This window comes from Phalacrocorax aristotelis, chromosome 1 (assembly GCF_949628215.1).
Source record: "Phalacrocorax aristotelis chromosome 1, bGulAri2.1, whole genome shotgun sequence".
NCBI lineage: Eukaryota > Metazoa > Chordata > Aves > Suliformes > Phalacrocoracidae > Phalacrocorax > Phalacrocorax aristotelis.
This window is the reverse complement of record NC_134276.1, coordinates 189,569,749-189,595,441: the sequence shown is the minus strand read 5'-3', so window position 1 is coordinate 189,595,441 and position 25,693 is coordinate 189,569,749. Positions and strand designations below refer to the sequence as shown.

Below are 25,693 nucleotides of genomic sequence, written 5' to 3'. Positions count from 1 at the left end.
TGAAAACACTCTCCCCTCCTGCAGCCCTGTGGGGAACGCAACACGTGCATGGAGCCAGCAGGGACAGGAGCACAAGAAGCGAGCAGTCCATGACAGCCGGGACGCCTCCTTGTCACCTTAGGCAGTGCCAGGACACAGGAAAGGCTTAGACTGGATGGAGAGAGGGTCAGCAGTGCTGAAGCCAACAGTACAAGGGCATAAGATTTGAAAAAACAGACTAGGACTGATAAACTCTGGAGACTGGTGCAGGCCAGACAATAGGACCGTACTGCTTATTTGAGGGGATGATTTAAATTGTTACACAAAAGAGGGGAGACCTGATCTAAAAATGTGAACACCACTGTGTCTGAAGGGACTTGCTCTTGTGGACCTACCTGTTTGCTCCAGGGTGCTGTAAGCAGGGTCACATCCCCGGGACATCTTCTAATCCAAAATTTGCCTTCTGAACTTTGGCAGATTGGGATATAATTAAATGTTCAGATATGCTGTGGAGTTTTCTAGGAGAGTTTGATTTATTTTATTGTCATTATATTGGCTGGTAAATATTTATTTCACAAAGCAGTGCAAGTCACCTTTTTGAATAATTGCTATTTGTATTGTCTACTTCATTTTACACTGGCACAGCATACAGCGCTTCTAGGGCATAAAGGCAAGATTTCCAGAGGATGCAGCTGCACAATGACTTAGGCCACTCTAAACTGGGGCTGAAGCAGTCCTAACTTCCCTTACCTTCCTCTTCAGCTCCAGCAGACTCCCACTCCCTCCTTGTGCTAGCTTGGACATTTGTGCAATGGCAAGATGAGACAGATCAGGGAGTTCAATTATTTTAAAACAGTCCTGCAAAACAAATCATCAACTTTTGACCAAAACAGGGGCATCCCGGCCAGGGCAAGAGAGGAGTGGGGAGAAGTGGCCTGCATAAAGGTGGGACCACACAGTCATGCTGGCTTGCACTAATGAGGACGCTCACCCCATGCATCTTGGGACATATTCTGATGAACACTTCTTCCAGCAGTGGAGGCAGCTACAGCACCACCTCCACCTTCCCAGCACTGCCCACTGAGCCATGCCAAGGTAACTGGGCACGGAGCTACATGGTCAGCCGTGCTCAGGAACCAGTCTAGATTAGAAGTAACCTGGCAAAATAAAAGCTGATTTCAACCTTATAGCGTCCACCTTGCAGATGCACAAACAACTGTATGAGCATCTTCAGAGCTGTAGTAATGGGGAGGAGGAATCAAAAGCTGCTTAAGCCAGCACTACTACTAAAGAAGCATTTACCATCCCTCAATCTTATTTTCCTATGGACTCCAGCAGCCAAAAGCTACCAGATACAGCTGCAGCCTACCAAGTGCCGTCACCCCAAGCTGCCTCCCCCTCCACTCCTCTCCAGCCTACAAAAAGGTAGTACGAAGACCCACACTGCAAATGAGATGGAAGCACAGTCCTCCGGGCACAGGAGTGGGCTCTATGACAGCAACCCAGGAACAAGGACAGGCTGCAGAAGGGCAGCAAGGACTGCAGCATTAAAATGCAGCAGCTGCTGGGTTTGATTTACATGTCTTAGAGAACTGGGGCCCATTATTAGAGTGGATGTACACCAGTCTAGCACGCCTTGCCATACTATTGTTGTATCTGTATGTAGGTATGCACATGCTTGTGACTGATTCTCTAAATAGCCCATTGTTAGCATTCATATTACAAAGTCAAAACTAAATCGAAGTACAGGCTGGGTTTTGGCCTTAAGATTAAATAACTTTTTTAAAATTCCAAAAGGAGACACTAAATTCTACTTTTATTCACTTTTCATTTTGATCATATTTGATTTGTAAAATGTATTTGTCACATTTTTGCCAGACAGCGTGCCTGTGCTTTAGCTAATACAAAGCACAAAACTCACATACACGCTGTCCGCACCATTTAGAGTGCACGTAAAAACAATTGTAGTCCGTCATTCTACTAAGCTATTGTCCACCTTTTAACAGTTTTGTTGAATACAAACAGGAGGGTAATCATTAAATGAAACCTTAACACGAGCTATCAGTTTGTAAACAGAGCCACAAATATGGTATGACTGAATTCACAATTCAAGAAATTCTATTTTTTATATTTAATGATTTTAGATTTGCCTATGTATTCATTTTCCCCACAATAAAAAAAAATATTTAAAAAAGAAACACTTAGAGAAAACGGGGAAAATACCTGATCTGCATTTCTCTTGCAATTCCGTTTGGACAACAGTATTTCCTAAACGTAGCCTATTCACTGCTGGATATGTAATTACCTTCAGTTCATAGTCTAGACATTAATGCTTTCGTAGTATTTAAGACTCCTTGTAACATGCTTGCTGCTTTAAGTAAGCAAGGCTAAATCTTGACCAGATAAATTAGCAAAGAATGCAATAAAAGCTGCAATAAAAGAACTTTATCCTCCAAACCTTCAAGTTGCTGCTAAATGAGATTTCTTTGAAATGCAGATCAGTTGAACTAGATTAGTGAATTTTAGCTCCTGTCAACATCATAACAAAATACAAATACAATTGTTCACTGGCCTTATCTCCATGCTTCCATCTGCTGCCTTGTTATTTACTTTCCTTGATTTACTATGCAGATCTAAATAAGACACATCAAGGAGGGCTTACAACACAATGGCTTCTTAAGCTTTACATCAAGGTATTTGAAACTGAAGCCCTGAAAGGGCTGCCATCAAAGACATATCTCTAATGAACTTCCATATCAGAGGAGGTTTGGTATTTAATACTGCTGTGAAAAGAAAAAGCTACAAATCAGAATGGCCTATGAAGGAAAATGTCTGCAAATCTTGATGAGATTAGCACCTACCAGAATTAATATCCCAATAAAAATGATATCTAGTTCCTTGAAGAGTTAAACTTCCAACCTTTGCAAAAATAATGCCTAGTGTCAGAATGGGAAAACTCAGCTGACAAGGTCGAAAGGTCAGGGCGGTTTTCTTTTTTCTCCACAAAATGTTCAAAAAGCGTTTTACTGGTGGCTTGATTCAGATACTGTCGACAAACTAGCCTTGGAATGAAATAATTAACACAGTCAACAGCGCTACTATGGTATTTTCTGCAACAGTGGAATTTTAGACTATCTTTAAAAAATTAGCAACAACTTCATGGTGAAACAAGATAATCTAAAATGACAGCATGCAACATTTGTTCATCAATTTTACTATTTCCCTTTTTCCCCCACAGCAATCTATGGCAGTGCAGGATAAAATCTTCTGTCAGTTTGCTCAAAAAAAACCCAATCCTTAAGCGCCATTTCTATTACATGCCACAACCTTACTTGCAAAGTGCAATAAATGAAGAAGTTTCTTCCCCATGATTTAAACTCTATATATATCTGATAGATTAAACAAATATAAACAGCTTAGAAGTTTCCACAACCCACGCGTCACCTTGTGCAGCAAACCATCAGCTCTTCCAGCGTGCTGCCATTTGACAGGAATTTCTTTTGCTAGGCACCAAAGTAGATAAACAAATGATACTTTTCTTTCTTAAGAAAGCATTTCAATCATTTATGTTCTTCTATAGCAAGGGAAGATCCCACAAGCATGTTCCGTACCGTGGATCAATCAGCTCCAAACCGAAGTAGACATGTTGCATGCTCCAGTGCCCGGAAATCATGCTGCAGGCTTACCAGATGATGAAAACGGAGGTATGCAGTGTAGGGGAGCCCCACATGGCACCCGCTAGCTTCTGGGCATGTCAAACTTCACAACTACCCTACAGTCAATGACAGCAAACACCTTCCCTTTTCTTCTCGCCTCCAAACATATACTTGTCTTTCTACCCTCCTTCCAAATTACAGGCAGTCTTCCAGAAACAAAGCCCCCAAACAGAAGCAGCATCCCATGGCTACAGCGCAGAAACCACAGTTGTCTTTTTGCTAGATTTCATTTTGTACAGGCTACATTCCAGGCTTACTTACAGCCACGAGAGACCACTACCTTTCCCAGTTTAATGAAATATCAAAACAACAGATTTGCATATGTAGAAGCAGGTGCTGTAACAGGTTTGACTAGTCTTGACCTAAAGCATGTAAAAAAGATTTATCAGCAACAGCTGTCCCTAAGGCATTGGGGCTCTGACGGACAGTCAAAACTTTACCATCTGCACCGCCGTGTGTTAAAAATGACAATCTGAATTAAAAGCTGGTCAACAAACCTCATATAACTAATGCCTTCCATATACCCATCCATATGCTGAATTCCCAAGACACATAACACTTGGATTATCTATTATAAATACCAGTCTTTAAATCTAAATAAAATAAGACAGTCTAGGAAGGTGTGTAAGGGAATTCTAAGGGAGTTGCTACTTATTCAAGAAACAACCATTTAAATAACATTCTGAACATATTTAAGTTTGAAATGCCCAAAGTATTTCACATCATGATATAAACCTCTTCTCTTTTAATATAGCACTGTATCTCTTTCCAGAATAAAAAAAAAACCACAAATATTCACATAGACTAATTTGAGGATTTCTAGTGCTACAGCATTGTTTAGCTTGTGGATTATTAACCAACACGATTTTTGTTTAGCTTAACATCTCTGAAGCCTTTCTTGTATGCTTTATCAAAAAAACCTGATTGGATAGCAAAACATTTCAGAGCATCTCTGTGTTCTCTGCACAATGAAGGTATCGCAGGGAAGGGAGGTGGGCAGTTTATGTTCTGATTTTTCCATATGAGAAGGAACTGTGGTTTTTCCCCCGGACCAGAGGAAGGAACCTGAGAGTCTGACCATGACCCCTTGGTGAACAGAGTGACTTGTTCTGGAGCTATGCTAGCAGAAGGTAGCACCATATGCCCCGAGCCCCAACTTGGATGCTCTTTCTACAGTCTAATGTGCTTGTCAAAAGATGTTAAAATCACAGATTTACTTTCTCTGGATATACTTTATTATTGTACAAAGAAAGGATAATAAAATTTTTTATTACTTATATAGACAAGCATCCAAAACACACTTCCACCAGTTTAAACTGGGAGACCTTTTTTTATCGGTGAACAGCTTCTGAGGTGTTTAACATTACAGCAATCTTATGCCCGATATCAATCACAGCTATTGTAACTCTCATTGATTACAAACTAAGTACATTCTAAACTTTAGCTTTAATAACCTTCCTTCTCATGCAAGTCTGGAATTTCACTGAACTTTTTATAATTTAAAAAAATATTCAGAACAGTACAGATTTTATCACTGTAATACAGGCAGGAAAATTACTAAAATAAGAAAAAAATAATCCATGGAGCATATACTAGAAGCAAACTTAAAATAAAAGAAAATGTGCTTCACGAGGTTTCTAATGGTAATTATAAATGTGGCAGCATACGTAAATACCTTCATGTCATGTTTTGTTCTTTAGTTTTTAGAAAAAAGAGAAGCATTTATACATATATATGTACGTATATATTGCAGGCACTGCTGAAAGACAGGAAGTACTTTTTTTCTCAAGTGAATAATAAAACTACCTTGCAGAATTTGTGAGATTCAAATGATCCTTCAAACAGTTACAATTTCATGCAAAAACAATGCAGACTTGAAAATAAAGAAATCAGTTTATTTACTCACTAGGTTGTAACTGTCTGTTGAGAGCTACACTGATCCCCTCAAGAGTATAAATATTTAGACAAATTTTAAAATGTGTATTATATACTTGACAGAACGTATTTACATGACAGCTCAGAGCTTAAGCAATCTGATCAGAAATATTTCTCCTATAAAACAAAGTCAAGTTAGAAAAAAAAGCAGCTCAGCCATGTAAAGAGGCTTGAGGTTAAAAACATAACCATTTAGAAACAGATTAGCCATTTAAGTGTTTGCGTCAAAATTGCGATAACCTTCATCCTACTTCCCGATTCACTGGATCCTATGTATGAGTTTATGAAAATCGAAGATGAGCAGCATACGGCATTAACTCTGTGTCTTCTTTTACTGAGCCATTTAATTGCCTGCTCGTTATCTGCTGCCCTCCGCTCCCGCCATGCGGTGTCCGGGGCAGGCAGGGCCACCTCGGCGTGGCGGGGATGCCCGTCCCACCCAGCCGCCCAGGGGAAGGTCAGGGGCTGGGGTAGGAAGTCACCCCCCTCCTACCCAGCACAAAGCTGGAAGCCGGCTCCCTGCCCAACACTGCGGAGGTGATGCCCAAGAGTGACAGAGATGGGAAAAAGGCGGAAATAAACCTTATGCACTTTGTTGGCACTTAGGGGCGAGAGCAGACTCCTGCCATCTCCCTGAAGCCCTCTCGGCTCTCTTTAACACAGCTGCTGCAGGGGCTGAGGGCTCTTTTATCCCTCCGCAATCTACTGCTCTTTATCTTGGCGGTAGTTAAACAAAGGAGGTATTTTGGGATCAGATATTGTGTCTCGGGGGTTGGCTAACAAAAGCAGTAACAAGCACATCCATCAAGCCCAGTGTTAAAACACCACCGTGACTGTCGGGGGAATCCTCCCCAACAGGACACCACCAAGAGTGGGAGACTCAGGACCTCAATGTGGCCGAAACAAACTGCCAACGCATGAGAAACCCATGTACAGAAAAATCCAGTAAATAAACTCACAGGCATAAACTCCCACTGATTTCTCTACTTTCTGAAAGGGAGAGGAGCTTTGTAAGGAAGCAACAGAGCCGGCTCAATGCAGCCATCGGACACCTCAATGTGAAGTGCTGCCACCAAGTGCCTGGTGGCCCTGGGCACACCTGACAGGTGGGCACCCACAGCATGGCCACAAGAGGAGGTGGCACATGTAGGGAGCGCACAGAGAAGACTGGAAAAAAATCATACTGGTTAGTGTCTACTGTTCCTGAAGCATCAGTCTCAGCATTTAAGTAAGTATAGTGACTTCCTCCAAATCTAGCAACCTACCAGAAAAAAAGGTGTGAAAGGTTTGTAAGAACATATGTATTGAAAAGCTATCATGTGAGCCACCTGGAGGACTGTTCACAGTCTTGCCAGGGAAAACACGCACCTCAGGGGAACTATTTACATTAAAAGAAGATGCAAAAGCAAAGACAGAAAGAATTAACAAGGAGTGGACCCAGAGCCAAACAGTAAATTGGAAACACCTGATCAAAGAAATTAGGTTTGGGCCGCCTTTACTCACTATTATGCAATACCAAAATCAGATTCCCCCTGCCTAACTTTAGACATGTAATCGCTACCTAATGCAGAGCTCCCAGCGGAGCCTGTGGCTCTCCCCTGTACCAGAAGCCAGGGAGAGTACTGTCCCAGTCAAGGAGCATCAGTGATGTTAAAGAGATGAATCCAGCCACTGCTAGGTTGAATCACAAGCGGGAGCAGACTGCAAGAACAATTCTTTGGAAGAGAGAAGGAATTGTTGCATACTCTTCTAAATGTAATGCAAAATGAGTTTAAAAAAATTTCAAATTCAAGCTTAATAGAAAAAATCTTCAACTCCATATTGTAGGTCAATTTTTACAATGAATATGTCCTAAAGCATAGATTAATTTGCACAGATTTTTTTCTAGTATTTCGGACTGTTTAAATTCAGTGACTAATAATGTTGAATTCTGTGAATGTAAAGGTATTCGTTAAGTTAGCTATTTCACTTACAGAACGAAACATGTTTGATTATGTTTAGCTATAATTTTCACCCTTTGAAGAAATCAAAATCTAAGAAAAGGTGGTGAAAAAATCTGATGATATTTGTTTTAAAAAAACCCCAAACAACAAAAAAAAACCAATATCCCGGACATATGGATAAATATGTATTTGTGGACTACAAAAAAGCTTGTCAAAGAGATTATTCCTTATTCTACTCTCCTTTCAAATTATAAAGCAATTATTCAGACATAATTTTGAAAACTGTTACCTTTTGTAAAAAGACGCACGCCTTATAATGCACATAGAATGGTTTCTTCACACAGACTTGTTTACTTAATACATTAAGTAGCATACAGAGGTAATCTTTATATTTGCAGCATATAAAATCTAGATTATTAATATTTTATATTAGAATAAGGTGCCAATTAGTGAATTTTCAGTTACTAATCTCCCTACTAAAGTCTATTTCCTTTTTGTTTACATACAGCAATTCTCTTTTAGATTTTAGAAGTGGGAATCTTAAAAAGTAGAAAAATACAATTATAAAATGTTCTTTATTTGCAATTAGATTCCAAGGTTGCAAAATACTGTATCTGTCCCAATTTTACAGAACTGCTTAAGGCATCTGCCAACCAAGTTTCAAGAGGATTAGCTGTAATGAAAATGCAACATATGTAAATACAACCACATATTTAAATGTCAAATATTTCAAACACAATAGAAAAATTACAAATTCAAAGTTATCTTCCCAAATATATAATTCTATCAATTCCTTCCATGGCAGATAAAAACTTGGAAACAGCATTTTTATACTGTACAAAACACAATGTGGCAAAACATTAACTTAGCCTTCTTAATATACCTCATTGTTTAACTTAATGGGGAACACACAGCATACTCCACCTTTAACACCAATTGCACATACTTCAGGTTCATCTTGTAAATTCAGGATCTTACTGCTTGTGATAAGCTAGCAAAAATAAGGTATGTTATGAACTCTAAAAAGCACCTTTTCCTTTATGCACTTTGGGTATCTTGTTTACTTGACATAATGTATATCATTAGCACAGGAGAAAGAACGCAATTACACAGGAAAATAAAACCATGCAGCTAAAACTCCTCTGACTTAAGACATATTTTTCTCATCTCTGGATGTGGTACAACCTTGCTGTGAACTATTAGGTTTCCACTACTTAGAGACAGACGGTTGCATACTGCTCAACAGAGATTACTGCTGTCTATCTAAATAGGGCTTACAGTGGCATCAGCATATTTTATTAACTCAGAACCATAAATCCTATTCTCATATGCTCTCAAAGACCAATACTCCTAAGGGTCAGCTAAATTTACAACAGCGTGGCACCTACTAGGAAGAAGCTTCAAAGTGAGGGTATGGTCCTTTCTAATAGCCCCCCCGAAATTCTGGTATCTATTGAAGGTTTAAAAAGCAATACCCCATCCTTGATATTAAACAACAGTTTCCCAAGCATATTTTTAGCTCACTACAACACTACGGAGTATCCCAATATACTCTATAATGCCTCACAATACAGGTTTCCTTTGTGGTTCAAGAATTTTCCCTCCTTTGCATAATAAGCATCTATCTGCAAGCTAGCAGATCTTTCCACTCTTGTGACTGGGACAGTGAACACCTGTGAAAGAAAAATCTCCACATTTTTGAGAATCCAAGGAATATTCCTTTATATTGCACTGCATATCAGGACATGGAAGTGCTCTTATTATCACCAACAAAATTATTTTTGCATATATTTCTCTGCTATCCTCCAGCCTCACAGAGGAGCACAATTATATCCTGCATATATACTGTTAAGGACTGGATACCAAGATGAAAACAAAGAAGACGATGTCAAGGTATTAACAGCCTAAATAATACAAAAATTTTCAATTATATTCAAACTCTACAAACCAAAAGATCCGTTTAAATAAATGGCCATGTCTACTTACATGCACCTTTATTCCACGCCCTCTGAATAAATGGACTAACTGTCATAGGTGACTCCCAAACAATATTTTGACTTTACAGGAGCAATGATGCAGTTATCTAGATAAACACTGTTTGTTCACCGGGGTGCACCAAACATCATTTAGCCCCAAGCAATCTTCAGAAATACAAATCACATCCTAGTGCCTCCTCGGGGGAAGAACCAGCCTTGGCATCTCCCTCCGCATCATTCAGTGACACTAAGCTCTGCAGGGTAGTCAAGCGGTTTTCACAGTGCAAGAAAGACAGAAGCACTGCACAACACTTTGCTCAACTTGGAAATGCTAGAAGAAAATACACACCTAACTTCATCAATTGCTCTATTTTTTTACCCTTTTTCCCCCCCAGTAAGTGCTGTAAATCAAAATTCGATGTCATGAAGGTGGTCTTGCCCACCCTGTCAGGGCAAGCCCTGCACACGGAGGAGAGTCCTTGAGTCCTTTTCTAATAATGGATGACAAAGGTAGAATCAATCCATATAACAATAATTACTGTAGTGTTACTATTATTAAATATATATAATGAAATAAGTCAATAACTCTTTAAAGATCTTCAAAGATTTTGCTATAAACAGCCTTATTTAAAAACACAGAGGCTGTTACCAAGGTCCTACAATGTGGGGGTCTGATTTTAGAGTAATAAACCAATTTTAAACAAGATCTCAAATTGAAGACCATTTACTATTTTATCTTATTTTTATTGTAACACAACACTGTTCAGTGGAACCACACTCTCAAATAACAATTTAACAATTCAATGCTATCACTGCTATGAAGAGAGACAGTGAGCTTTGAAGCCATTTGATCTCCTCATATCAAAACTGCAGTCTTGTACTGATTTCAGAATCTACTTAATTTGCTATTTTGTAACAAAAAAGTAAAGAGACTATAAAAAGCACAGTGCCAGAAGTAAACATTTTGATCAACCTAATTCTCTTTAAAAAAACAAAACTCCTGCTGTTCTCTTTTAGAAAAATACCTTGACTTTTAAAGAAAAAGTAAGTGCATGTGTGTGACTTGTTTATATCAGTTGGAAATAAACCCCTCCTAAATGTAGAAAGCACAAAGTTTTCTTTTGGTAGTTTACGAATAATGTGTAAGGAAATGCATAAAACACTTAGCAAATCTTCTGACAATTTAGCAACCGTATCAGTAGAGCTGCTCAGACACCATGTGCATCACATACAGACTTCTGAAAAAGAAGCACCAACTCAAACGTGAGCATGTGACTTTAGCTTATAGAAAAGGGACAGGGTGCAATCATATGGCATGTAACAAGGTAGGTGTTGCAGTTATCTTGGTGTATCACCAAGAAATGGGAGAAGTGCTGAGTCGGAAACACTGATGACTGCTATGATGTGCATGCCAGCAAAAACATGGTTTGGAAGGAACTAATAAAGTGGTTGGCCCTCAGGAAAAAAAAATATGTGCACTAAATACTTTAAGCATGAAGACTTGTAATAAATACAAGTCAGCTACCTAAGTGAAATTACACAGAAGCTCCTTTCTTCAGATGCATCCCAGCCTGCATCTGCACGAAAGCCATACTGGCTTTGCGCAAGCTGCCACAGCCTCTGGTTTCTTCAGACTCTGTTGGTTATTACTAAGTTTTTCAATTAAGAGATTTCACAGTTGGGCAACTGTCACTCTGCCCACTGTTTTACAAGGACACTGTCCTCAGAGACACAATGGCCACTCACAACAATGTACCAATGTTCACAGGATTGTTTCTTGAGACGGGGCAAGCAGATTTAACAGCTCACTACTACCACAAAGGGAATACTCTCCCCTCTTCTCCCTCTGCCTTCCCATGCCAGGCATGGGCTTCCATTCCTTACCTTATGCCACCCTTAGAGCTCTCAGATCCCTCTGTGAGCCAATTCAGTTCACTGGAAAAGCAGAATCATACTCAGGCTTTTTGCCAGGCTGGTTTTTCTGCTCTTTTGCTGAGTGAATTTGACCCACAGAAGGGTCTGCTGATCTCCAGATCCAGCCCAAGAGAGGCCACAAGCCCACGTATGTGAGAAAAGGGAAGGGGACAGCAGGCTGAGTGCAAGGGACCAGGGGGAAGCCCCTCTCCAAACTAGCAACAGCATATCATAAGAAGAGATTAGCCGTCTGTGAAACTTCAACTCCACTCTACTCCAAACCTGATTAACCATCTCCAGTTCATTACCTGAAATGAGCCTATTTCTAGTTCGTTCATAGGTTCCCTCTTCACTTTCTCAAGCACAGGAGCTTTTTTCCTTCTGAAGACCTAGCTCAGACTTGCTTCTCAGAAAATGCTGGGTCTACTGTCCTGTATATGTCATCAAAGCATGGGCTACCCAGTAGCTCCAACACCTACTGCAACCCTGGTCAAACAAGCCCAGACTCACGCTTCTTCCCATCCTCATGATGGTCCCTAGCTAAGACACGATGGTCTCTAGGGAGCCAGGTGCCTTCACAGCAGCCTCTAATTGAAATAGCTGTCACATGTCCAACAAAAGCCTTTATTTGCCAAAAGCCTACATATAAAACATCAGTAACTCACAACACTACCTAACAGGCTCTGTGCAGATCAAGGGACAATTTGAGGGTTACAGTCAAAATGCTACTCGATCTGTCTCACAGTAAACTATCTAAATTTGTGTATCACTTCCTTCCAGTTTACACAATGGAAGTAAGCATGGGGTTTGTGAGTTACTTGTTTATGTACTTAGGAGAGGTGGGGAGGAAACAGAGAACAATAAAAGGAAAAAAAGAGCGTGTTATTGAGCCACCGTGTGTCCCATTATTATGACTGCTCTTGGATTTACCAAACAGATTTACATACAGTTTTACATACATACGTAGCTTAGTGTTAGGCTCACTTTAAGTCTGTGTTAAAGCAAATCCCAAAAAAAAAGGAGAGAAACAAGGCTACTTTGTCTCTAGTGTGTGCAAAGGCCACTGTAAACCAAAACACCAGCTCAACCCTGAAAACTCTTAAATCATTTTAATAAAGTTCTGAAAGAGAAGTCTTACACTTCCAGAAAGTCAAAGAGCAGGAACTTGAGCATAGAGGTGGTATCTGGGCACGCATTTGGAGAACAAAGCACCATTTGGTCCTGCTAATAAACTGCAAGCAAAACCCCCAGGTAGACATTATCTAAAGGTTATCTTCTAAGTTGTAATGGCCAAAGATCTCAGGGGATGACAGATAGGCAAACCAAAATTATGAAAGTAGTAGAGACAGGTTTCATTGGTGACATTGACAGGTTTCCAGGCTACTACCCAAATCCAAATTAACAATGATTAAGCATTTTCTCATCAACAACAGCTTGAAAAGGTGTTGTTCAAGCTTTCAAAGCTTGAAACTAAGCTTTTAAAGGTTTTCAGTACACAGGACCTTTTACACAGACTTCCCAACTCAAACCTGGAACATAATGACCCTCCTTTATGGAAATGTGGCTTTCGAGAATAATTTATTATCAAGCTAGAAGCATACACTGCCAAGCGCAACCCAGGATCCTACAACAGACACTACATACTGTGTATTGCCAAAGAATCTACAGGAGGCTGCAGGTCCAGATCTAGACACACACCAAGCTGCTGATGCATAAGTTTCCTGGTTGCAAACCCAACTGTTTATTCAGTCCGTTTTGATTCTCCTTACTCACAGCAAAGCACAGACCAATTTTTTATACACAGCAAATACCCACAGCTCTCCCAGAGAAGCATCTGTCTTCTCCCCTTGACAGCTGAATTAGTTCACTATTAGAAGTACTACCTGTGGTACTGGGAAGATGTGGATTCTCTACAACACGCAGTATCTAGAAAAGTGTAAGATACTGTTTTGAGCAGAAGTACATTTTTATGCAAATTTAGGCATTATGGCAAATTAAACCTTCAATATGGTGACATTAGTGACTCCTGTAAACTGCAATGCTTTAATCTAAGATTAGAGACATTTTGTCCAGGGGAAGCAGTCCAAGTTTCTTGTTTAATCTTACCAGAAACCCAAATGACCTGTCACGTGACAGTCTTCCTTGTTTACCCTCTGAAGTCCTGGAATTGCAGAAACTACCTGCAAGACAGCTCCAACAGCAGATCTGTGCTGGGTGACTCCAGCTGCCATCCCACAATAGCTGAAGTTTTATCTCCTTGTTGAGCACAGTCCTTCATGACCTCCTTCCTGGCCAGCTTGCTCCCTTCCACGTTTACTGGACTGCTGGCTGGACTGTTTCAGAACAGCACGAGACAGCAGAAAACTAACACTGCAAATAAAACTACAAAAAATAAAGCAAATTTACCAACTTAACATACTGAAAAGATTTAGCAAAGTCCAAGGAATACTGGAGCTGATGCACAGCAATTAGACTACACTGAATTGAGACAGTATCCCAGAGTTTTTGTGTAAGTAATCTCAACTTCTCCACCTTCTCTCAACCTCTGGTTTCTCTTACATTATTTTTCATTCCATTATTTTAAATTTACAGAACTATCTTTGAGATCATCCCCCTGACAATTCTTCGTATTTCTTTCCTAGTTCCAGTCCCTTCAAATATTGCTCCGCCTTTTGTATATCCGTCAGAAAGAAGGGCAGCTTTCACACGGTACAAGCTGCAGCTCTCCTGCTTTCATTCCTTCCGTTCATATTCTTTATCATTATGTTTAACAGAATGAAGGAACACTACAGGTTCCTACTGAACAAAGAGATTTACAACAAAAATAGAAAACTGAGATGGCATTAAGGCACTAGAGTTTATAGGTAGCTGCAGGAGACAAGAGCACAAGAACACCTGGGAAAAAGTAAGGTATGACATTTAATGCCAAGGGAGTAGTCTCTCAAAAATCCTTAAAATTTCTCCTTTCAGCTGTCCACAGTACCCAGCAGCTACAGACCTTCTGATGTAAAACATTTCAAAGGTATATCAAGAAGCTCTACATGGATACAAGGGATTTTATTATAAGCCAACAAGAACTAAAAATACGCCATTTCTCTTGCAAGAATATTTTTTTTACTAGCTTAAAACTTTTTATATTAGGCCAATAATATTTGTACAACTGAGATTCACTGTGGCGTGGCCAGTTCTCAAGATGTTATTACAAATATTCTTATGCCAGCTTTCATAGATCCCATGTAACTCTCAATGAACTTCATGCCTCAAAAAAACCCGCCCTGTACTTCACCAAAGATGGAGTACACTTCAAAAACACATACCTGAAGTTTCAATCTATGGACAAGGTTTTTAAAAATATCAAAAATAATAAAAATTCATGCATTCTGAGGCCTCTGAATTTTATGAGTTCCTAAAAGCATGTAATAACATTGTTTGTAATGAATGAACTAATTTTATGGTCCCATTCTGATTCTGAAAGGTGACACATGTAGCATTCTTTAAATAACTGGGACCAAGACAGGTGAAAAAATGTGGTGCTTTTTTTATAAAATTGAACCTCATTTTGTTATAAGGCCTAAGGAGCGATGCAGAAATCCAAGCAAAAGCTGGAGAAAGGTGAAGCTATAAGGGTCATCCTCAGTGCTAACTAACGCATCCAAGTTTACAATGTAGGATGTCTACAGAAAGCTGGCATTGAATCGAAGACCATGTCTGCACAGTTACGACTTTTAAGAGGGTTTGACTTGTATACTAAGTTTTAACAATGTTACATCATTTTGTCAGTCTCGAGAGTATGGGAACTAGGAATTCTTTATAAACGAATGTTAAAGACCTTTGTGCAGAAGGAAGGTGCTACCACCAAACCACAGAAGAGGTGCAAAAGGTAAGCACTTCTTGCCAGGGGAAGAGTCCTGTCTCATCCCTCTCACCTTCTCCGTTCTCTGTAGGTGTCCATTTGAATGCCAGCACCAAGGGAGGCACAAGGTAAAAGAAAGCCAGAACTTTGATGTCACTTCCCCAGAGCTGCTTACCTTCATGAAGCCCCAGCTCCCCAGATGGGATGGCAACACTTGCAAAACAACTTGTTATGAATGTGGAATCCCCACTTGAAATGCAACTTCAGAAATTTATGTAGGACAGACACAAACAAGCAGAGAAACACTCAGCCACTCAGTTTAAACTAGAATTCTGTTTTCTTTTATTCAAGACATCGTGTTTCTACCTAAAGCATGATGTTAAGTCCTTCTGAATAAATCTATTTGTTTTTTAATATTAAGCATATTAAGTGTTGAGGGCAAGGTGAACATGAGTGGAACAGACACACTTACATTATGACTACTCGAAGTGGTGCGCGGAGGCAGCACCAGGCATGCTCGGGAACAACAGGACAGGCACAGCCCAGTCCACCTCCTACAGGGAATAAATGACTGAGACAGAGGGAGCTACACCTCAAAATATCATACACAGGAACCAAAAGGAGTCAAAGAGTAGTTATTGGATTGGAAGACAACTTTAGACAGCAAAAGTTTATTCTCTGTGATCCTACCATTGTTCACCATTCCTTGCCTTTGTAAATCCAGGCTTTATGTCACCTAGAAATAATTCTTGTAGTCATCCAATGATTTTCCAGTATCCAGCAAGACATACTTTGGCTTGCTTAAATTTCAGTCTATAACTTTCTGTGGTTACTGTAACTTGTTAATTAGTTTTGCTTCTTTAAGAATATTTAAGAGCCACTTTAAAAATGTGGGCTCAGACCTTCTTCACTGGACAGCAGAACATACATAATGTCTAATGAAATAGAGTAACAATACGCTCCAGTAAACATATAATATTTTAACTATATGCTATGGGATCAGGCTACCCAGTGGAACCATCACATCTATCCCCACCTATTTAATGCTCCCATATTTCAATGCTCAACAGTAACATTTCATCAATTATCATCTTAAGTCAGTCTTCCATATGAAACGGCACAGAGTGTATAATTGAGCAACCAGAATGTATAATATCCAAATAACAATCAGTATTACATTTCAAACAGAAAATGACTGGCAGATGACCAATTTGCCATTACAACATCAGTATCAAGGTTATACCTAACCTTAAGGACCAAGCCTTCAAGAATAAATGACATGTAAGAAAACCAGGGTGTTTTGTTCCTTGAGGACATTCAGAGCAACACTGGCAGTGGTCCTATGCTGACATAAGAAACAAATCAGCGAAAAACAGTGGCAATGAAAAAAACCACAAGAGCCAGCAAATACCATCTCTCAACAGCAGATCAAACTCAGCAGCTGAACAGAAGGTAGTAGAGGACAAATTGATTTGAGAGTAAGAAGTCATGAGGTCCAGAGATAGCGGTTATTGAATGATGTCTCTTTAAGAGACAGAATACTTATTTCCTGTTGGAGGATTCAAGTCCACCTTCCCCATGCATGTTAGACATTGACATTCTGTTAATTGGCTGAAATAGTCTGTCATTGCTATTTTTAGTAAAGAAGAATAATACCCACTTTCTTCAGGCTTCATGTAAATGCACAACCCTATACAGAAAAGGGGAGAGGGATGGGAAGGGGAGGACTGAGATTCTGCCACACGCTCTCTTTATCGCTGCCTTCCTGTTTTCACAGGGGAGAGCAAATTCATCAGGGGCTACACACATTTTCTTTCTTCTCTCTTCTCTTTGGTGCTGATGCTGACACACAGAGAGATTCCACCAGAAATGGCAGCACTGTTAATTATCAAAGGACACCCTGGGCTGAAATTGTGCTGGTACATACCGTACCCCGCACCTTCCTGAGCTGCAGTGCTGTGCTCCACAATGAAAGCTTACACAGCTTCTAGCCTTTAGAGTTCTACAAAATAATTTTGAGAATGCTGAAGGTTACTTACCAGCTATTGGAATTTTTCATGGTGTGTAATCCACAGGTATTTTCACACTCTGAGAAATATCTTATTGCTTGAGAGTAGAGAAATTTTCTCCTTTGCAGGATGGGTAGAGGATCTGGTTTCATGATGAGTGAGTGAGAATACCAAGAAGGGCATTCCAGGTGGCATTTTAGTTCCCTCTCAACCACAGAGAAATGCAGAACTTCAAAGAACCCAGAAGGAGATGGGAAAGCCAAGCAAAACCAAATGCAGAAGAGGATGATTATTATATTAAAGTATGCAAACTTTATTTTTCAGTTGAATGACAGTCCACATTTACCCTTACACTGTGAATGGCACCAAGCCACTAAGACTCAGTCATAAATTACCTAGCAGAGGACCTCAGAGGCCTCCAGGCAAAGAACACCACCACCAGCAATCAGTGTCTCAGACACCACGTAATGCCTGACGAAGATGTGGACGCACTTCCACGTGGTCACTCAACAATTATTTAGGCTTCAGTAGGGAAGTTCCAATGAAGTTAAAAGACCCTGCTTTGGCCATTCACTGCAGATCTTGACACTAAGCTCTATTCAGTTAGAGGACAGCAACCACACAGAAACCTTTGACGCTTTCAGCAACAAGCGTAGAGGCTCTGCCCATGCTAATAAACCAAAAGGGCCAAGTCATACACTCAGGTGTTTAATCTGTGAACACAATAACATAGTGCTCACTTGTACTGCCCTGACATCAAGTGTCTGAACAAGGAAACTTGCAGGTCTGAGGTTTAGGAGGAACAACTGGGAGATAAGATAAAATGCAGCCACAAATGGAGAAATACAGAAGCTTTCATCTACGCATACCCAGCCTTCAAAAAAATGTGTATGGAAAATACAGATTTGCACTTGCACCATGCTTCTTGCACCTTCATGGAAAGGTGGAGCCACAAGTGGGCACTGAAGAGGTTGCAAGGCAGTCCCATGTGGCTGTACATGGCTAGGTTTAAACCAAACCAGCCACTGGACAAAGCAAAGGTAGGTTTAAATCAAACCAGCCACTGGACAAACATCTTAACAAGCCTAATAATGCCTTTGATGAACCTAAAGAAGAAAAGGCCAGGAAATGGAGGTTTACTCTTTCAGTGAGAATAAGCAGAAAGGCATGACAGATGGGCTTGTACAGAGCTATGGGAGAAGAAACCTGAACTGGTAACAAACATACATACTAAATGTCAAACTCCCCTCTCTAGTATTTATAGGGACTGGTCTAACTGAAGTAAAGGGTAATATTGTACTCTCACACAGAACCCACAAAACAGTCAGAAAGCTCTCAGAAGTCTTCAGCACCTACACAGAGACAATGAAGTACTTCGGGAAAGTGGCAGGAGTCAGAGAGACTAATCTGTGGGCAACAGTTATGAGAAATAGCAGAGATCTTGCAGATCTTCACCACAAAATGAAGAAAATGTAGGCATTTTAACAGTCTCAGATATTCTGGAGAACTGTAATGACCAGGGCATGGCTTAGAATTCTTTATGGCCAGAATTCCCAGCAATGTGGCGACTAGATGAAATCCTTCCAACAGCCCACCTGAGCAGGGTACCACAAATGCACTGAGAGAGAGCTTGCACCCTGACCTCATCTTCAGCAGAAGCATGAGCACCTCCTTCCAGTGCAGGAAGTAAAACGGATTTATGCTAGGCTGACTTCCCCTTGGAAAGATGCAGATGAGGCAATCAGATCTCCTGCACACCCTCAAGAAATGCGACTCTGATAGACCCGGCAGACAGCTGGAAGATCAGGGAGAATAGCTGATCCTTTTCTCTATGGACCAATCATATAGGGCCTTCATGGAATAGAGAAGGTGTTGCATATTTCTACTTGGGCACGCCATCCTTTGATAATCTCCAGAGCCTGGAAATCTCATGTAGATATATTTCAGAGGCACTCTAAGCTTCAAAATAAGTAACACAAGGCTCACGCTCATACAGACCTCAACCCTGTGATGATGAGATTTATCCTATGGAGTTCCCAGGCCAAGTCAGATGTGCCAGCATCACTATCTGATGGGGGAAGGAACTGGAGGAGTATTGTCCTGTGGCCTGATACTGCCACCACAGCAAAAGCTTCCCATACTTTGAGAAATGGCAGCCAGCCTGCTGAAGGGATAGAGAGTACGAGAGCACACGGAGGGAGACATATTTACTGTTGCATGGTGTGTGGCACGAGGCATCGCAGAGGTTAGATGGGAAGTTTATTGTCAGAAAAGGAAAGCACTAGGATCTCTTCACAGACAAAAGACCTCTCACAAATTGAGAGTTAATAGTTTCTCCAGTGATCCCAAGGATTTACAGTAATATAATTTTTGATTCAAGTGTTCACCTTGGGACCCAGATGCTTGGAAAGAGACTGAGTCATTTGCAGAGATTCAGGCTTTGCACCTTTGTGGCACCTTTGATCAAGCAAACAATTGTAAGAGTAAATGAAAAAAGGCACAGAGAGACACAAGAAGTTAACAGCAATGACTGCCACCATGATGAAAACTCTGAGGGCTACACACAGGGCATATGGTAAGGCCCTGAAATTAACACAGTTATCATCCGAGGAGAGAATAAATTATTGACAATGGTTCAATTTCTAACTATATGAAGGTATGCACCTACAATACGAAAAAGTTACAGACTGCCTGCTGATCAGCCAGACAAATGCTACCTAATTCCGTACAGAATTTCAGGCATAGGAACATGGTGCCAAAACACTCTTTTTTTTTTTTTCCAACAAACAATCTCCTTAAAATCCACTCTACTTGGGTGTGCTGCCACTGCTCTAAGACATCTGTGATGTAAAGAAAAATCCACCCACAGATAAGATGCACTTTCACGAAAAGGGTGTCTGAAAAAGGAGACAGAAGTGGGGGATACATGGTGAGCTGGATCACAGAGTCTTTGTTCATCATGCCTGGTCCCCAAACATCTGATGTTTTTTTTTACCAAGATGGTAGCAAACCTGTCCATCTAGCAACAAAAAGAGAGTGGAAATAGACATTAAGGCAGCAGACAGCTAAGAAAAGCATAAGATCCTGGGCCCAGCACCCATCCTGCTGCCTGCCTCTATACCATGACTTAACAGAGAGCTAGTGTCTAGAGTTGTCTGCAATCTCAACCATAGGTTCAGCTGTTCAAATTGCCATCTGGAACAGACTGCCTGAAGAGTGCATGGGGATCACTTGGAGCCTTGTTCCTGACAAAATACAAACTACTTTATTAGGATACATGGAGACATGACCTAGGAACTGGGTGTCCCTCATAGCTTTGCAGGAATATGGAACTTCACTTGTCCAAGAACTAAGGAGAAAACATCTAATAGGAGGTCCCTGGCAGACACATGGAGCCAAGATGAAGTTCTAATCAGAAGAATAGACACCACAGACTGACCAGAAGATTCCATCATAGTTAGAGACTAGGAAGAATGTTCTGTGAACTACCAGTGCCTCATAAGACATCAGAGTGCAGACTTCCAACATGTGAAGGGTCGCAATCTGAAACAGGCAAAATCTTCTCCAATACTCTGATTTACAAGACGAAACTGTAATGATGCAAATGAACACATTTATTTCTTCAATCCTGTAAAGGTCTGAAGACCCTGGTCACTGAATTGCAGCGTCATCCTTCCTGAATACAGCACCTGCTTCCAGGGGTGAGGAGTTAAGAGGGATGTAGAGCAAGTCCACATTCCCTGTAGCCTGCTGTTTCCTGCAAAGTCCTCCTGGTGGCAGAAGGAGAGTAGGCTGGAGCAGAATGTCTGGCTGTAGAACTCCCTCCATGGAGGCACTCTCATGCAAAATGTTCATGCATCAAGCTTTATCATTCTTCTACCTCTTTATTAAGGGGAAGTCGAATATAGTCTGTGACCACTTAAGTAGGTTCTTGTAGGAGAACTAGTCACCATGGTCCCCCATACACTCCCAGTGCAGGAGTAAGACAGGGGATCCAGATATCATCAGCCACCAGACAACACTGTCAGGGTCTGAAAATCTTACACACACTCATGGGTGAAAAAAATTTGATCTTGAGAAGGCAAATAGGAAAACCTTTTCCTGCCATAGGGCAAGAAGAATGACAAGTAACTGTTGCATCATTAGCAGGCTTTTTAACTCAATAATGCAAACCACTTCTCGAGAGATTTCTGTATTGACCAGATCAATACAAATTGAACAGTGATAACTCAAGCAAAAGCCTTTATAAAGGAGTTATATATAGATTTGAAACACATTTCTCAAATAATATTTGATAATATGTAAATATGCTTACCACACGGATGCAGGTAAAGGACATTATGGAATGCCGCAACAGGGAATATTCACACTCACTTCATAGTAGCGAGACCTTTTATTCAAAATTTTCATTTCAGATATTAACTGAACATCAAATCACACAAGCGTATGGCGTTAACTTCACAGTTTATTACATTACTTTATCTGTCACCACATCTCTTTTTTTCACATAAACATTTCTCTTACGTTGCTTTCATTTTAAAAATTCAGTTACATAACTAGTGTTTGATGATGAGGCCAACAAACAAAACCACCAAAGTTTTAGGACATTATTGGGGGAAAAAAAATCAAAATTCAAACCTGCTGAGCAGCACACTCTTAGCGATGTCAATCTGCATTCAATTCAAAAAAGAGTAATGCAGGCTCATTATTGTTGATGTTATCCTGTTAGGCAATAGTGCTAGTTAAAGATAATAGCATCTCAACTCAACAATAGTAGTAAAGATATAGCTAAATTAGACCACATAAATAATTCATTACAAGAGGTCTGATTTTGCATTATTTCTGTATTACTTTTAAATTGCAGGTTACTCTCATGGATAGCGGAGATTGTAATTTGAAGATGTTCGTGGTTTTTGGAACTTTCTTGGGCAGTATATTATTGTCTTGCTGTTAAGAATTAAGGAATTTGCAGTTCAGGGTTCCCTTCTCCATACCCTCAAAGCAGATCACATGTAACGATGAGGAAAACAGTCTATGTTTTTAATCTGCAAGACTACAAGATGTCAGCCCATTTGTAAAACCTTCTCTTATATATAGACAGGCTTCTCTAAATTATTGAATTTTGAAAAAACCAAAATTTTTCCAAATTACTTCCAAATAAGTGGAATTACTTACAGAATTAACTTTTTTTGGTTAATAACTCAATATGTTTTAGAAGTCAGCATAGCAGTTCCATGTTTGCTAGTAAGAACATTTTCAATCAAAATAATCACAATGTATACGCAACATATTGAAATTATAAACATTTTAAATGTTTTAAAATAATTATACTCATCAGCATACAACTTCATAATTTTGGTAGAGCTACTTCAACAAAGTTTTATCCAAACTATGTGGCAAAAAAAATGTTATTTTGTTTCACACACAGACACCAAAAGGAGGTTTACTGGAGGGCCAAAATAATGATTTTGCATTCCTAAATACGAGATGGTATTCCTCCAGCTCCTAAATACATTTTTCTTCCCCAAATAATAAACCTAACCTTTAAAACATTGTTTAAAATTGCAGCCTGTACAAAAAAATATTTCTGCCTTCAGCCTAGAGCTCTTTTGTATTTGTTTCTGTTCTCCTTCAGGCTGAAGAGGTGCAGAAGTCACCGAGGAACGGCTACACACTGCTCTCCCCCCAGGAAAGCACAACTCCCCTTCCCTGGCTCCTCTCTAGATGCCCCGAGCTCTGCCCCTGCCTGCGCAAGCAGAGAGGACAGAAATGCAGGAAGGAAGCAGAAACCCCTTTAGCAGAGGTCACTGCAATCAGTCCCATGCAGACAGTGCTGCCGACTCCTCCCAAACCCACTGCGCCAACACTCAAGCGCCTTTTCCTGCTGCAGTGCCCATGGCCGGATGGGACACCCTCGCTGCAGGCTGTCCTCCCAACCCTGCCCTCCCCCACCCTCGCCCCGGGATGGGCTTCCCAGCACTCAGGTGCACCTGCTGGAGTGGCCGCCACTGGCATCAAAGTACGAACCTTCTTTAATGCAAGTTGAAGTCTAGTAATACACAAAGATAGGTGATATTTGTGGATACTGGAGATAAACAGCTTACATGCTGAAAGTCATAAAAAGCTTTGGAAACAAGCAGTCCACATGTGTTTCTGGAGGAATGTTATGTATCAGAAACCAATATCTACCAAAACAGGAGAAATCTGTAACGGAAGTTTACCTTATACGTTCCTTGAACTATGGATGAAGTAACTTAATGTCATCTTAAAATCCAGTGCCACAGATATACAGAAACAGAAATATAAAATAATGAGACTGTGTCTCAAACTGCTTAAAATAAAAAGTTTTATGGATAGAATATACCATATGCAGTATTGAGTCATCTCTAAGTAATGTTGGTCAAGTCGAATTAAATAGAACACATAATTTCAGTGAACTGCAATCATCACTGTTTAAAATTAGCATAAGTACAATATTAATTAGGCATTCTTAGAAAGCAGGACAAATCAGTTGTGAAGGAGAATATGAAATAGCCACGATTAAAAAAACTCCTTACAAATCTTCTGCAACACTGTTATTATAGACTAATTTTTTTTCTTGATTTGACATGCTAAAGGTTACTTCCTATCCTATGTGTAAGACACTACAGAATTTTTAGACTGATATATCGAAGTATGACAACACCATCATATTAGGCAACTAAGCATGTCTCTTTTGCCACCCGCCACTTCTGTCAGCTATCCTGAGCAGTTCACTAAACCTTCCAGTGGAAAACAATAACATGCTATCATTTATGTTCAAATGATATGCTTTTTAACCAGGATCTGATAAACAAGCTCTGAAGCACTCCATTAAAGCTGTCCAGAAGGGCTGCCACGGCTTCACTTGAATGAGACAAAGCGTACAAGGCAGCTATTAATTGAAAAGAAGCAATACAATGAACTCTTAGAGCTATTATTCTAGAAATAATACACATATACAAATTTCTATCTATTATAATATGCTGTGTATTTAGTATACATTTTGTGCATCTCTCTACTATAGAATTTTTAACACACCAAAAGTTTTGTAATAATAATATTAGCCAGCTTCGTCAAATGGATATCTGCAAAATGTGACCTGTAAGTGGGACAACAGTTTGGAAATCCCATTTTAGCAGCCAGCAGAGGAAATAAGAGATGGATATTTCTGCTTGTTGCGGTTTAACCCGGCAGGCAGCTAAACACCACACAGCCATTCACTCACTCACCCTCTGCGGAATGGGAAGCGAATCAGAAAAAAGGTAAAACACATGGGTTGAGATACAGATAATTTAATAGGACAGAAAAGGAAAATAAGAATCATGATAAAAGAATATACAAAACAACTGATGCAGAATGCAACTGCTCACCACCCGCTGACCAATGCCCAGCCAGTTCCCAAACAGTGGCTGCACCCCCTGGCCAACTCCCCCCAGGTTTTTGTTCGGTATGATGTCATATGGTATGGAATATCCCTTTGGTCAGTTGGGGTCAGCTGTCCCGGCTGTGTCCCCTCCCAGCTTCTTGTGGGCCTCTAGCCTCCTCACTGTCAGGGCAGTATGAGAAGCTGAAAAGTCCCTGACTTAGTGTAAGCACTGCTCAGCAGCAACTAAAACATCAGTGTGTTATCAACATTATTCTCAGCACAAATCCAAAACACAGCACTATACCAGAAAGAAAATTAACTCTATCCCAGACAAAACCAGGATGCTGATGAAAGGGCTCAGCGTTGTAACAGGTAAACCTGCAAAGTTCCCACTGGAGACGGGCTTCACTTGACTCTGCTGATGAAGAAACCAGAGTAAACATCAGCATTAATATGGGTCTCCATTCTCTACAGAGTGTACTTCTAAATCCTGTAATGGCATGTCCAGCCAATACAGTTTTCCTTCCAGAGCTTCCTACAGAGCTCTTGAAGACTACCTACTAGGAGTACCTACAAATAAAAGGAAGAAGGGAAAACAGGCAAAAGAAAAGCCTTCGATTTCTTTTTTTTGTTCCATGGACCTCCAGTTTTCAAAATTAATAAGCAGCAACTACCAGAAAATAGAGAAAGGAGAATTACTGCTATAAAAAACTTCACTGATACTTTTTTTGCAAAAAAAAAAAAATCCTATGAAAATCATATTCTAAAATAAAGAATTGGTTTTACTTAAGTTTGTGTCAAATGTGGGGAGGAACTGAGATGCAGCTAAAATAACGGGGAAAGGTAAAGAGGTTTTTGTTATATTCTTCTATCGATCCAATGAAGTATGGAAAGGAAAGCCACAGCATTAAACAAGCTTCTCTTTATACTTGTTCCATTTCAGAGAAGACCACTTCCCTTTCTGTCTATATTTTCTCCTCT

The 25,693-nt window shown here is 40.2% G+C and overlaps 1 protein-coding gene across 7 annotated transcripts in view; it reads right to left on the bottom strand.

Moving 5' to 3' along the window:
• FOXP2 (forkhead box P2) overlaps positions 1 to 25,693 on the bottom strand; it is a 440,819-nt gene that overhangs the window by 377,343 nt on the left and 37,783 nt on the right. Inside the window, exon 2 of one of the 7 annotated variants that reach the window (XM_075081088.1) lies at positions 730 to 837. The exons of the other annotated variants lie outside the window; for them this stretch is intronic. The gene's annotated coding sequence lies outside the window, so the exon portion shown is untranslated. The remainder of the gene's footprint in view (positions 1 to 729; positions 838 to 25,693) is intronic. 7 annotated transcript variants of the gene reach the window in all.